Below are 13,013 nucleotides of genomic sequence, written 5' to 3'. Positions count from 1 at the left end.
AAAATAGGGCCATAATTAATTGGGCTAAGAAAAAAAAGAAAAAAAAAAGAAAAAGAAATAGAAGGCCCAATTTCAAGGGGTGGCCGGTTATGGCCTTGCAAAAATGGGCCAAGCGCATGTGTTATTATTATTGATGAATAAATATTAGAAAGGGCTTATTATTTTCATTCATCTTTAGAAACTTCAAGAAAGAAAAAAAAAAGTGAGAGAGGAGAGCAAGAGAGAAGGCACGGCCAAGAAAAAAAAAAGAGAAAATTCTTGGGGCTCAATTCTTTGGTTCAAAAATCCACCTCTTTTTGAATTACTACTAAGCTCAAGACCCTCTCCAACATGATATAAATTTTGAGGCAAGAAAGTGCTTCTTGTGGCAAGTGGAAAAATTAGAAAAAGGTTAGAATTTTACTCTTTTATATTGGAAGAATTATATGTGTATGCTGTAGTTTATGGAAAGAAATGTAAAGTATAAAAATTGTGTGTTATGGATGTGTATATGAGGGTGGACGAAAATGGGGTTATTGGAGCAGAAAAATTAAATTTTATTTGTTATGTTAATTGTGTTGTAGTGGTCTTGTGGAGTAAGTGGGAGAATGCTAGCCAAAATTGTATGAAAATTGGGTGTAAAATGATTGTAGGAAAATTAGTGAAGTTATGGGAAATTTGCATAATTATGAAAATGAATTGTTAAGGTGCAAATTATGAATATTGTTGATGAAATGAGGAGATGGAAATGTGGTATGAATATTTATGTCGAAGATTAGAGGTTTCGGATGAATTGTGGTTTCGATGGAATTTCTATATATTTTTGTATATTTTGTAAATATTTTGTAAAATGATATGAAATGCTTCTGAATTGAATTGGAAGGATCTTTGTTAGTAAATGAATGTGAAAATATTGATATTAGTTTGAAAGTGTGAAGTTGAAATAGGAATTGTGGCACTATATAGAAAGGATGACTATTCATGTTAGAATGTGTTTTGTAGTGATTGTTGATGTCGTTGGTATTATTCTGGGTGTTGTTGTTGGTATTTTGGCCGAGTCGAATTCTCGGGGATGGCGCATTTACAGGGGAAATGCTGCCGAAATTTCTGTAGATGAGCGTTACTTTAAGATTCGACTTTTAAAGACTCTAATGAATGTTTGGTAAATGTGACCATTTGTAGATTTTGGAGAGTTTTGAACTTGAATTTGGTGTAGCGTAAGAAGCGGAAAAGGTATGTAAAGCTTTACCCTTCCTTCTTTGGCATGTCTTAGACATAATAGGTTTGGATACGAGCTCCGGGAGCAACTCTATTTCTAGAAATCCAAGTTTGAATTTAGCCCTTTTTCATTCAATGGAATTGAATTAGAGATTCTATGTTTGGTTGGAAATCAACATAACCATCTATAGCTTCCACAAATGGGATTGAATGACACTAAGACTTTTATAAGCGACTCCATAAAGCTTAAGATACGTAATTTGTGTCCGCCACCTCGGTTGAGCCGAGGTGGGCCCACTATTTCCGAATCCGCGTCTATTGCACGATTGACTTGTTTTCGAGCAACAATTAAAGGAAACCTTTAGCTACCCTCTCAACTATTAAATGATAAATGTTGTAACTACTCCAAAGAGTCTTATAGTGTATTTGGATATGTAAAACAATTCTAAAGGCTTAATTTTGATATCATCCATCGTTCCGAGCTCGTTATAATTCGTATGTATTTTCTGATATAAGTATCCAGATATGAACATTCTGATGTGAATATTCTGATGTGGGTATGCAATTTGATATGAGAAATCTGTTATGAGTAATTTGATATGAGTATTTTGATGGAAGTATTCTACTATAAGTATTATGATATAAGTACCTTGATATAAATATTCTGACATAAATATTTTGATACAAGTATTCTGACACAAGTATTTCGATACGAGTATTCTGACATAAATATTCTGATATAAGTACTCTGACATAAGCATTCTCACATAAGTATTCTGACATAAGTAATATGATATAAGTATCCCGATATAAGCATTCGGTTATAAGTAATCTATTACGAATATCCTGATAGCATATTCGATTCTTTCATCGAGTTTTGATTTATGTGCATTTAGTTCTTACTACTCCGCTCGTGCATATGTTATGATCTCCTTCGCCGAGTCCCGGGCCGGTATGTATCGTGCGTATGGTTCGCCCAGTCCCTTGTTTGGGGGCCGGGTTCCACATATATATAATTCCGGAGTATGGTGTATCCGGTGCCGGAGTACTGTGGTATATGTCCGTCCCCGGTTACCGTGTATATGGAGTAGGATGTGTCCGGTCCCGGGGTACTGTGGTATATGTCCGTCCCCGGTGACCGTATATGTGGGGTTCTAGAGTACTGTGGTATATGTCCGTCTCCGGTTACCGTGTACCGTTCTGGGGTACTGTGGTATATGTCCGTCCCCAGTTACCGGGTATATGGATTATGATGTGACCGGTCCCCGGGTTCTCATGGTATATGTCCGGTTCCCGGGGTACCGTGTATGTGTTATGATATGTTGTGGCGCCAAAGGTAGGAGTAGCGACCACGTTCCTATGCCCTATACATGACTCTGATATGCATAATTTATGAACTTAAAAGAAACATTCTGATACTGTGATAAGATATTCACTTTCCGTATTTCATATGACATATGATGTTAGTATTATACTATATGTATGGATCGGGCCGTACGTCCCTCGGCAGTATCACATTACCAATAAATCTGTCGTATGGTCCTGCTCACCGCGTCCCTCACGGAAGGGCCGGGATCTGTTAGTTATGATCTGTTGTCTGCTTCTGCATATGACCCTGCATGCATGATTAGTGATATAAGAGTAAGTACTTTCTTTATGTTTGAACGAGGTAAGTATTCCCAGTATTTCCGATTCTGATTATAGCTCTGTCTGCTATACTTCAACACTTCCGGTTCTGATTACGAGTTATATGTTATATTCCCTGCTTTACATACTCAGTACATATTCTGTACTGACCCCCTCTCTTCGGGGGCTGCGTTTCATGCCACGCAGGTACAGACGCGTATTGAGGTGACTCGTCAGCTTAGGATATCTGTTCTGCTGTTCGGAGTGCTTCTTTGATCCGGAGCCCACACTGTTGGTACAGATCTTTCAGTGGTACATGCCTTTGTGTTATGACTATTTTCGGTACGGCGGGGCCCTGTCCCGTCATATGATTCTGTTGTCTGTATTAGAGGCTTGTAGACTTGTATGTGGGTCATGGGTCATGTTTGTTCAGAGATGCTTGTTTGGTTTGTGTCCGGTTTTCCCCTGCAATACGAACATAATCGGTTTATGCATTATGATATAAATAGCGGTTTAAATGATCCGTTTATGATTTTGTACGCACGAGATTCAAAATTTGTAAACGTAAGCGTAATTCGGTTAGTAAGTATATACGGGTGCCCCTGTCGGGCACTAGTCGCGGCCTACGGGGTTGGGTCGTGACAGAAGTGGTATCAGAACGGTTTGTCCTCGGAATGTATACAGGCCGTGTCTAGTAGAGTCTTGTTTATCGGTGTGTTGTGCACCACATCTACAAACAGGAGGCTACAGGACATTTAGGGTGTTACCTTTCTTTGAATCTTAGATCATGCGATAGAGCTGTGCTATTAGGATGATTCTTTTCTGACCGGTTGTGTTTTTTTTCAGTGATGCCTCCGAAGATGGCAACGGCTGCCCAGAAGGGCAAGGCGGTGGTGGGAGAGACTAGTCAGATGCCAAGAGTTACACGGGCTCATGCTCAAATTATGCCCGATGTTGTACTTCAGTCAGAGGGTTCAGCCACACCACCACCAGAGGAGCCCGGAGCAGGCCCATCAGTAGCTCCAGGGACTCCAGCGCCCGAGCCTCCAGCTCCCCGGCCTGGGGCGAAGGATAGGACTATGAGGGAGGTCGTACAGTTACTGACGACATTGGTGGCAGCACAGGTGTCACGACCCAACCCCGTGGGCCGCGACTGGTATCCTAACTGGATACCCCAACGTACCTACCTGACAGAGTCGGTATACCGGACAGATAATTCACACTAGCTGTATACAGACTTAAGCCAATACAAAGGCAACGCGCGCCATAACATACACATACCCGAACATACTGAAATTTCATATAGGCCGATGAGGCTAACATAACGGACAGAGTCACAAAATCATATGTACCTACCCGAATCGTAGCAACCCGTAACCCACATACATATCTACAGGCCTCTAACAGACATACAGAATCATATGACGGGACAGGGCCCCGCCGTACCCAGAACTACCATACATACAGAATATACAGATGTCAGAAGATATATACCAAAAGTACACGCTCCGGATCAAAAGGAGCTCTCCAAAATAGAAGAATTAGTGCCCTAGGCTGGCGGCGTATCTCCGGGTGCGTCTGTACCTGCGGGCATGTAACGTAGCCCCCGAAGAACCGGGGGTCAGTACGAAAAATGTACCGAGTATGTAAAGCGAAATATAACAACATAATCATAGTCTGAATCATAAGCACAGAAATGTAGCGAACGGAATCATAATCCAACGGACAGACAGAGGTATACCGGGCAAGGTCATAATTCGGACAGACAGACGGAAGTATACCGGACAGAATCATAATCCGAACGGACAGACAGAAATGTACCGGACATAATCATAACCCAGACGGACAGACAGAATCATCGTCCAGACGGACAGACAGAATCATAGTCTAGACGGACAGACGGAATCATAATCCAGACGGAATCATAATCCAGACGGACAGACAGAATCATAATCCAAATGGACGGACGGAATCATAATCCAGACAGACAGACAAAATCATGCATGCAGAGTCATACAGAGTCATACAGAGTCATGTGCTTATATAAATGCTGATAGCACATACATACATACATACAGATCCCGGCCCTCTCATGAGGGGCGCGGTAACAGAACCCGGCCCTCTTAGTACGGGACGCGGTGGACAGACAGAATCAGATCATATGCCATCCTGGCCGCCATCCCCATACACAAATCATAATATCATACAGATATAAACAGATCCCGGCCCGCACACCGAGGGACGCGGTGAACAATGCAGAGAAATATGCACGATAACAGAACCTGGCCCGGGCGCAGTGAAGGAAGCGTTGAGGCATCCACGAACAGATTAATGAGAAACCACATACATACAGATCATTATACAGACTCAATCAAACTGAAGTATGCCAAACGGCGAGGCAAACCAAAGTATTCGTGTCACGACCCAACTCCGTAGGCCGCGACTAGTGTCCGTGCTGGACACCCAAACGTACCCAATAACCCAAACTAGCATATCAGCAGAATATTTTTAAATGAAAAAAAATCAATTGGCGTTAGTAATTATCATAAATGAACCGACATAGTACATGGAAGCCGATAAGGCTGTCACAGATCATATCATCCAAAACATATACAGAACCCACACAAGTATGTCTACAGACCTCTACAGAACATAACAGAATCATAAGACGGGACAGGGCCCCGTCGTACCCCTGAATAATGTACATATATACGATAGCAGAAGACTGTACCAAAATATGGGCTCCGGATAAAGGAGCGCTCCAAAATAGCAGAATAAAGTCCTAAGCGGGCGGATCAGCAAACCTGTCGTTTGTACCTGCGCGGCATGAAAACGCAGCCCCCGAAGGAAGGGGGTCAGTACGAAATACGTACTGAGTATGTAAAGCACGAAACGTAGTAAACAAAGTCATAATCGAAGCAGAAGATACAGAAAATGAACTGAATATCCAGATTAGCAAAATGCTGATCATATAGCATAAATAATATTCGCTGGAAACATATGTCGTACCTGGTCCCATTATGGAACAAGATCATAACCGAAACAGAGCTTACAGAGAAGTGAGTGTAACATCCGAAGTATCAAATGCATATTTTCGAAACATGAGGTGTGTGTACAGAAACATATACCATATCATATCCGACCCCTTCCAAGGGACTCGGCAAACAGAACGTGGCCACCCCCCGACGCTGGTGCCACCACACATAAGGAGCAGAATAGGGGATAACCCCGTAACATAACATATCATATCAGATGGCCATATCAGATCATATCATATCATATCAGAGTGTGTACATGGCACAGCATACTCCACAACCCATGTACATGTATACCTGCCCCCTCACATCGAGGCACGGCGAACAATGCAGAGGAATACGCTTGACAACATATCCTGGCCCGGGCTCAGTGTGGGAAACATTGGGGCATCCACGAATGGAGTAGTGAGAAACTAATGCAAATTAAAATATAGCACATTTACGGAGACTCAGTAGCATAATTCAGATGACAAACCATATGACAGAAGCGGAGCAGTAATCATAGTGTATGCATTTCGGATATCCCAATAGCATATGTCAAAATAAGCTTTTTGTAATCATTTTCATGTTTCAAAATACATTATGGGGCTTATCAAAATAATTCAAACGAATGTCATATATTTCCAGAGACTCAATAAGACCTATCGGATGACAAATCGAAATAATGAAATCGGACAGAATCATAGTGAGTGTATTTCGGATGTCATAATGGATTACAGAAGCATAATCTTTCTAAGTTCGTTTCCAAGTTCCGAAACAGTTTTACAAGACTTAATGGAATATTTAAAACAAGTTTTATTTAGTAATTACAAGCGTAGTTAAAAACATTTCTTTAAAAAAAAACGCTCGAAGACAAGTCATAACCACTAAAAGGGTAAAATCGGAAATAGTGGGCCCACCTCGGGACAAACGAAGCGGTGGGCTCAAATTACGTATTTTAAGCTTATAAAGTCACCTACGGAGATTCTGGGGACATTCCATAATTTTCTAAACAATTTGCGGAAGTTTGCACAATTCTTTCAATAAAGCATACTTATAGGGTTCAATTCCATTGAATGAAAAAGGGGTATTTTCAAATGCGGATTCCGATGAGCAGAATACTTTCCGAGGCTCGAATCCGATCCTAGTACACCTAGGACATGCCAAAAGAATAATCGGGATAGCTTTACATACCTTGTATGCTCTTTACGCCTTTCCAAATTCAATTCCCGTTTCGCCCAAAATCTGCAATTGGTCACATTTACCAATTCTCAATTTCCAATCTTTAAGTATTCAATCTTTATTCATAATTGCCTATAGAAATTTGGGCAGCATCTCCCCTATACATATAGCATCCCCGAGAATTTAACTCGGCCAAAACAATCAACAACAACCCAACAACAACATAAACAACAACAACAATCACTGTAAACACAATATAACTTAACTAGCTATCTTCCCAACATAATGTCATAACCTTCATTTCAACTTCAATTTCCAAACTAACCTCAATGGTTTCACATTCATCATCTAGATCATCACAATATAATTTGGAAATATTTCATATCATTTCTACGAAATATTCACAAGATATACAAAATATACAAACTTTCCACCAAAACATAATTCACCCAAAACTTCAAATCTTCAACCTACATATTCATAACATATTTCCATCTTCCAATTTCATCAACCATAATCATAATTTACACCTTAACAATTCCATTTTCATAATTACATAAATCTACCATAAAATCACAAAACTTCCCATAACAACTTAACAACCAACCTTTCATGCTAATATGGACTTACATCCCTCCAAATCCACCAACCAACATAGCCATTCACATTTAAAACTTCATTTCCATATTTACATAAAATTACATTAAAATCACATAAGTTCCTATAATCATTTTCCAACAATTTTTCATGCCATCTTAAACCATTTTTCCTCCACATTATACAAGTGAACTACATTTATTTTCATCCAAAATTCTCTTCAAATCTCATTCCATAATTCACAATGCCAACGGACGAATTTATATCGCTATTTTCCCGTTCTAATCCGTTAAAACTTTAAATAAACTTGTTAGCAATGAAAAGGAACCTTATTCATACCTTAAGAATTCAGCCACCACGTTATCACCCTCCTCCTTGGTTGATTTTTAGCTCAAATTGAAGACAACGCAGCGTACAACACTTTTCCCTTCATGGGCTTCGGGATTCGGGGCTCGGATTTTGGTCAAAATTAGTTTTTCTTCTCTCCAAAGCTCCTCTCTCTCTCTTTCCAGAATTTTCTGGTTGTTACAGGTCTTAAAATGAGGAGGAAGGCCGAAATTTTCACTTATAAAAACTTGGGTAATGGGCCTAACCCGGTTGGGCTCGGATTGGGCCTAGCCCACTAACCTTTCTGCATTCAAACGTCCATATCTCCTTGTCCCGACGTCACCTGGGAACCCACGACCTATGGTTGGAAAGATAATTCAATTATCTACAACTTCTATTTCTTGGTATTTTTCCAAATTCCAAACTTATAATATCGTTTTTGCCCCCCAAAGTCAGGTCACCCGAAAACGTTTTCTTAAAAATATTCGTTTGAAGGACTTTCACTTTGATTTGGCCCAAGGGTCCTTCTTGAGTTGTGTTTAACTTCACATATATGATTCATATAATTTGTCACATGTCCCAAAAAAAATCTTGACGTGTGGGCCCCACCTCAACTTATAATTAATCCGACGTTCAAAAATACGGGATGTAACAATTCGGATAGTGTTCATAATACGCGCCTATATCCTACTTGGGAAGGCACGACAGATTATTACCGGAATCAGATTTCCAGATGTCAAAACCATTTTGTAGGATTTATATAAAAATTAGTCATATCATGATCAGAATAATAGTCCAGATGTTGCCTGTGAGAAACGGACAGAAATAGGGCAATTTAGGTTATACAAAAGTGTCGGGGCCTTGTGGGCCCACCTCGGACCAACTTGAGGCGACATACGTAAATTACTGATAATAGACCTAATGAGGTCGTCCATAGTCATTTGGAAGCATTCCGACTCCGTTTGGGACAATTGCATACAAAAGTTCACTTTAGAGACAAGTTATAAGAAAAGTGATTCAATCTTACTGAAGGAATTGGAGCGGATTTCCATCTTGAATTCCGAGGAACGGAGTCATATTTAAGGCTCACGGCCGAGCCTATTATGTTCAGAACATGCCTAAGAATGAAGGGGTAGGCTTTACATACCTCAATTGCGCCTTATGCTCGCTTGGCTTCACTTCCAATTTCGTCCAAAATCTACAAATGGTCATGTTTACCAATTGTCAAATTCAAACCTTAAGACTCCAAACTTAAGCACATATTTGTCTACCGAAATTTCGGCAGCATTTCCCCTGTATATATAACATCCCCGAGACTTAGCTCGGCTTAATATATCAACACAGCACCCAACAACAACATCAATAACAACAACAAGTATCACAAAACACATAATATGGCATAACTAGCCATCTTTCCGGCATAACATAACATCTTTCATTCCGACCTTACACTTCCAAACCAATCTTACCATTTTCTTATTCATCACTTATCAAGATCACTACAACATAATTCGGAGGCATATCATATCGTTTTCACCAAATATACATAAGGTATACACAATATACAAGTTTCCTACCAAAGGCATAATTCACCCACAACTTCCAATCTTTTAGCAAACATGTTCATGACTTATTTCTATCTTCCGACTTCATCAATGAAAATCATAATTTGCATCTTACTACTTGCATTTCCATATTTACATAAGTTACAATAAGCTTCTATGTTTTTCTACAACAACTTAACAACCATTTTTCCATAGCAACAAGAATCATTATCCTTTCATTCACTTCACAATAACACACTTAACATACTAACAAGATTTAATTCACATTCCATCATCAACATGATGCCACACGGCCATGCCTCATATTTTCCAACCTTCACTAGTTTAGTCAACTTTTATTTCTAATACAAATTCCACCATAACTACAACTAGATTACCACATAAAATTCAACTCATATTTCCTACATCTTAACACACACACTCACGGCCAACTTCCAAACAACATACCCATTTTACAAACTTCCATATTTTTATAAATTCTACTCAATTCTACATACCACAACATGAACCAAACTTCATAACATAAGAAAATGAATTAATTCTTACCTTTCCTCTTCAACTTCCACTTGCCACTAAAGTTGTCCTCTTGCCAAGATAATTGTATCACTTTGTAGAGAATCTTGCACTTAGTAATAATCCCACAAGAAATGGATTTTTGAACCAAAGGATTTGGCTCCAAAAAAATTTTCTTTCCTTTTCTTTTCTCTCTTTCTCTAGCCGTGCTCTTCCTTTTCTTGTTCTTGATTTCACTCAATTTTTCTTGAAGTTTCTTAAGAGTTATCCACTTAATATAATTAGTCACATGACTAATTAATGGACTTGGGCCAAAGGCCATCTTGGCCGGTTGGGCCTCCCTTGATTGGGCCTTATTTTCTTATTTTTTTGTTGAGCCCAATTAGCTAAATTTTATAATTCATGAAACAAGTTTCCAAAATTCCAATTTTTGCCCTTGATCTCCTTCCATATTTTCCACGTCAATAATTTCATAGCCAACACATTCATACCAAGTAAGGTCCAAATATGGCCTCATCCATTACAAGTCAAGTTATCTCGAATTTTTCGAATATGCAAAAATGCCGGATGTAACATCCTCCCCCCCCTTAAAAACATTCATCCTCGAATGTTAAATTGACCTCGGGAGGGTTCATTTTATAATCGTCCTTTATTGACCTTCCAATATGAATTCCTTAACAATATGATGGAGTAATTCTTCACGTTACTGACTCATATGCCTTCATAACGTATTTTCTCATATCCCACACAGTCATTGGGTCATGAACTATATTCTAGTAACGGGTGAATGCTTTTCGCTCCTTCACAGACGTTGTGTCCCTTCTTCCTCTCCTTCGAAGCTTTTCAAACATTATAATTAATATCACTTCTTGTCACACTCCTCTGTTCCTTACCACATTATCCTAATTCCAGGTCATATCAAATAGATTCATAACTGGGATCGGATACAAAGAAGCATATCGGACAGATCCATAATCAGAGTCAGATGTACTGAACTATGGCGGATAGCTTCGTAGTCAGAGTCAAACGTATGGAATTATGTCAGACAAATTCGTGGTCAGAGTTAGACGTACAGAGATGTACCAGACAAATTCGTAATCAGAGTCAGACGTACAGAGATGTATCAGACAGATTCGTGATCAGAGTCGGACATATAGAGGCATATCGGATAAAACGTAATCGGATTCAAAAGTACAGAGACGTAATAAACAGAGCCTTATCGAAATCAGAGGCGCAGAAGTACAACAGACAGGATCTTGGTTAGAATCAGACCACTTCCACTGACGCTTCAGTGATTTATGAAAAATTTCCCTTGTCGACATTTCATGCCTCTCCCTGATCGTTGTACCACGGGTTATTTCATCAAATTATCCAATCAGATATAACAAATAAGTTTATATCCTTATGGAGCTCTGCTTACCTTGTACAATAGTCCTTAGGCCCCTTCTTACTTCCTCATGCATACCACTTCCTTATCGTTGTTGCGTTGTTACAGAGGTACACTTACGATATTTTCCTTCACCATATTTCTCAGATTTTTATTTGGATTCCCTTCTTATACCTCTGATACATAGCATTCCCTTATTGTGTCTCATCGCAAAAGTGCAATCACATATATCTATTCGCAATGGTTCCAATTCTCATTCGAACTCTTTTCCGATTTCTTCTTACTCGACCTAGGCATTGCAACGTGATTCATAGGTCAAGTCTCCAAATAAAGTCTCACCTTTAATTTTTTTTTCTCAATTCCTACACAATTAATTTCCTGCTTCGTTGGTCGGTTCCTTCAAGATTCTACTTATTCACATTTCTTGTCCTTCATCTCTTCTCATATCCGTACTCATTTTCTTTTCCAGATATCGTCGCACTGGACTAGTTTGTAATGTAGTCAGAGTTTATCTATTCTTTGATAACATTCGTATTCTAATTTCCGCTTCGTTTCATGTATTCCGCTTAGTAAACCTTTCGTCTATCACAACATTAGTCGCCGGGACTCGGCTCTTGATCCATATGATCACCAGACGAAAATCATATACATACACATATATTTACTAATATCTTATTTGCGAACGTCTCCGACCGTTATTCAAATTCGCTCAATTTCCCGGGCGGTATTGCGCTTCTTTTTTTCGCCCATTTAGTCCGCCTCGGTCTGCGCTACTCCTGTAAGGGCACTAGCTATTCCACACATTCTCTTTTCCTTAGGTTACCCCAAATTTCCATTTACATATCGTACTCATACTTATGATCCTTCCCAGGGGGTCACCCGTCCCAGAATTGCTCTGGCCTTAGCACGCTTAACTTCGAAACTTTCATGCATTTTGACGCGTTAAGGCTAGTATAATTTCGTCGACTGCCCCGCACGACTTTTGTCACGTAATTTAGGGCAGATCGGGATCTTAGTAAATTTTCAAAAAATTCTCGTAGTGGGTCCCACCCGGGCTATACCATACAATTACCATGTTGTCTTTCTGAATCTTCAATACTCACCTTCATCTGGGGTTTCTAGATTCGCACTGATAGTGGGGACATCTCAGTCACCCTTGCTTTTAACCACTAGGTCTTTAATCCTTTTAAACTTTCCGTCGTCGTCATCGAATAATATTTTACAGATATCATACACACATCGAAAAATTCTAGGAAACTTATATACTTATAAATGATCAATCTCGGGTCTAACCTGGGGAACTGCCGTGGGAACTGTGTCCATCATCATCGTCGTCTGTCTGGCCCCCACTCGCCTGGCCCCCGCTATTACCTGCGTCCGAATCAGAGGAGTATAGGTAGCCTGGCAATTCCTGGTTCACTGATGGCCAGGACAATGGACTGGAGTAGGGCGTGACACTCTCCGGGGAAGCCTGTCTAACATAGTGCTCTATCACAGGAGCTGCTGGCACATCCCCGGAAACCTCCTCCTCCGGCGTCCCAGAGGAATGCTCGAGGGGATCTGCATCATGGCCATCCTCCTCCCTAGGAGTAAGAAGCTCTGGAG

The 13,013-nt window shown here is 39.9% G+C and overlaps 1 long non-coding RNA gene across 1 annotated transcript; it reads right to left on the bottom strand.

Annotated features, from left to right (window-relative positions):
- Nucleotides 1-5,350: 5,350 nt before the first annotated feature.
- On the bottom strand, nt 5,351-8,236 carry LOC132640986 (uncharacterized). Its single transcript, XR_009582540.1, has 3 exons — nt 7,956-8,236; nt 7,032-7,082; nt 5,351-5,640 (listed from the first exon to the last, which is right to left on the bottom strand). It is a non-coding gene; the product is annotated as an uncharacterized LOC132640986 (long non-coding RNA).
- Between the last annotated feature and the right edge of the window lie 4,777 nt (nt 8,237-13,013).

Source organism: Lycium barbarum, chromosome 1 (assembly GCF_019175385.1).
Source record: "Lycium barbarum isolate Lr01 chromosome 1, ASM1917538v2, whole genome shotgun sequence".
Lineage (NCBI taxonomy): Eukaryota > Viridiplantae > Streptophyta > Magnoliopsida > Solanales > Solanaceae > Lycium > Lycium barbarum.
The sequence above is the reverse complement of the archived record's forward strand: the minus strand, read 5'-3'. Positions and strand labels throughout refer to the sequence as shown.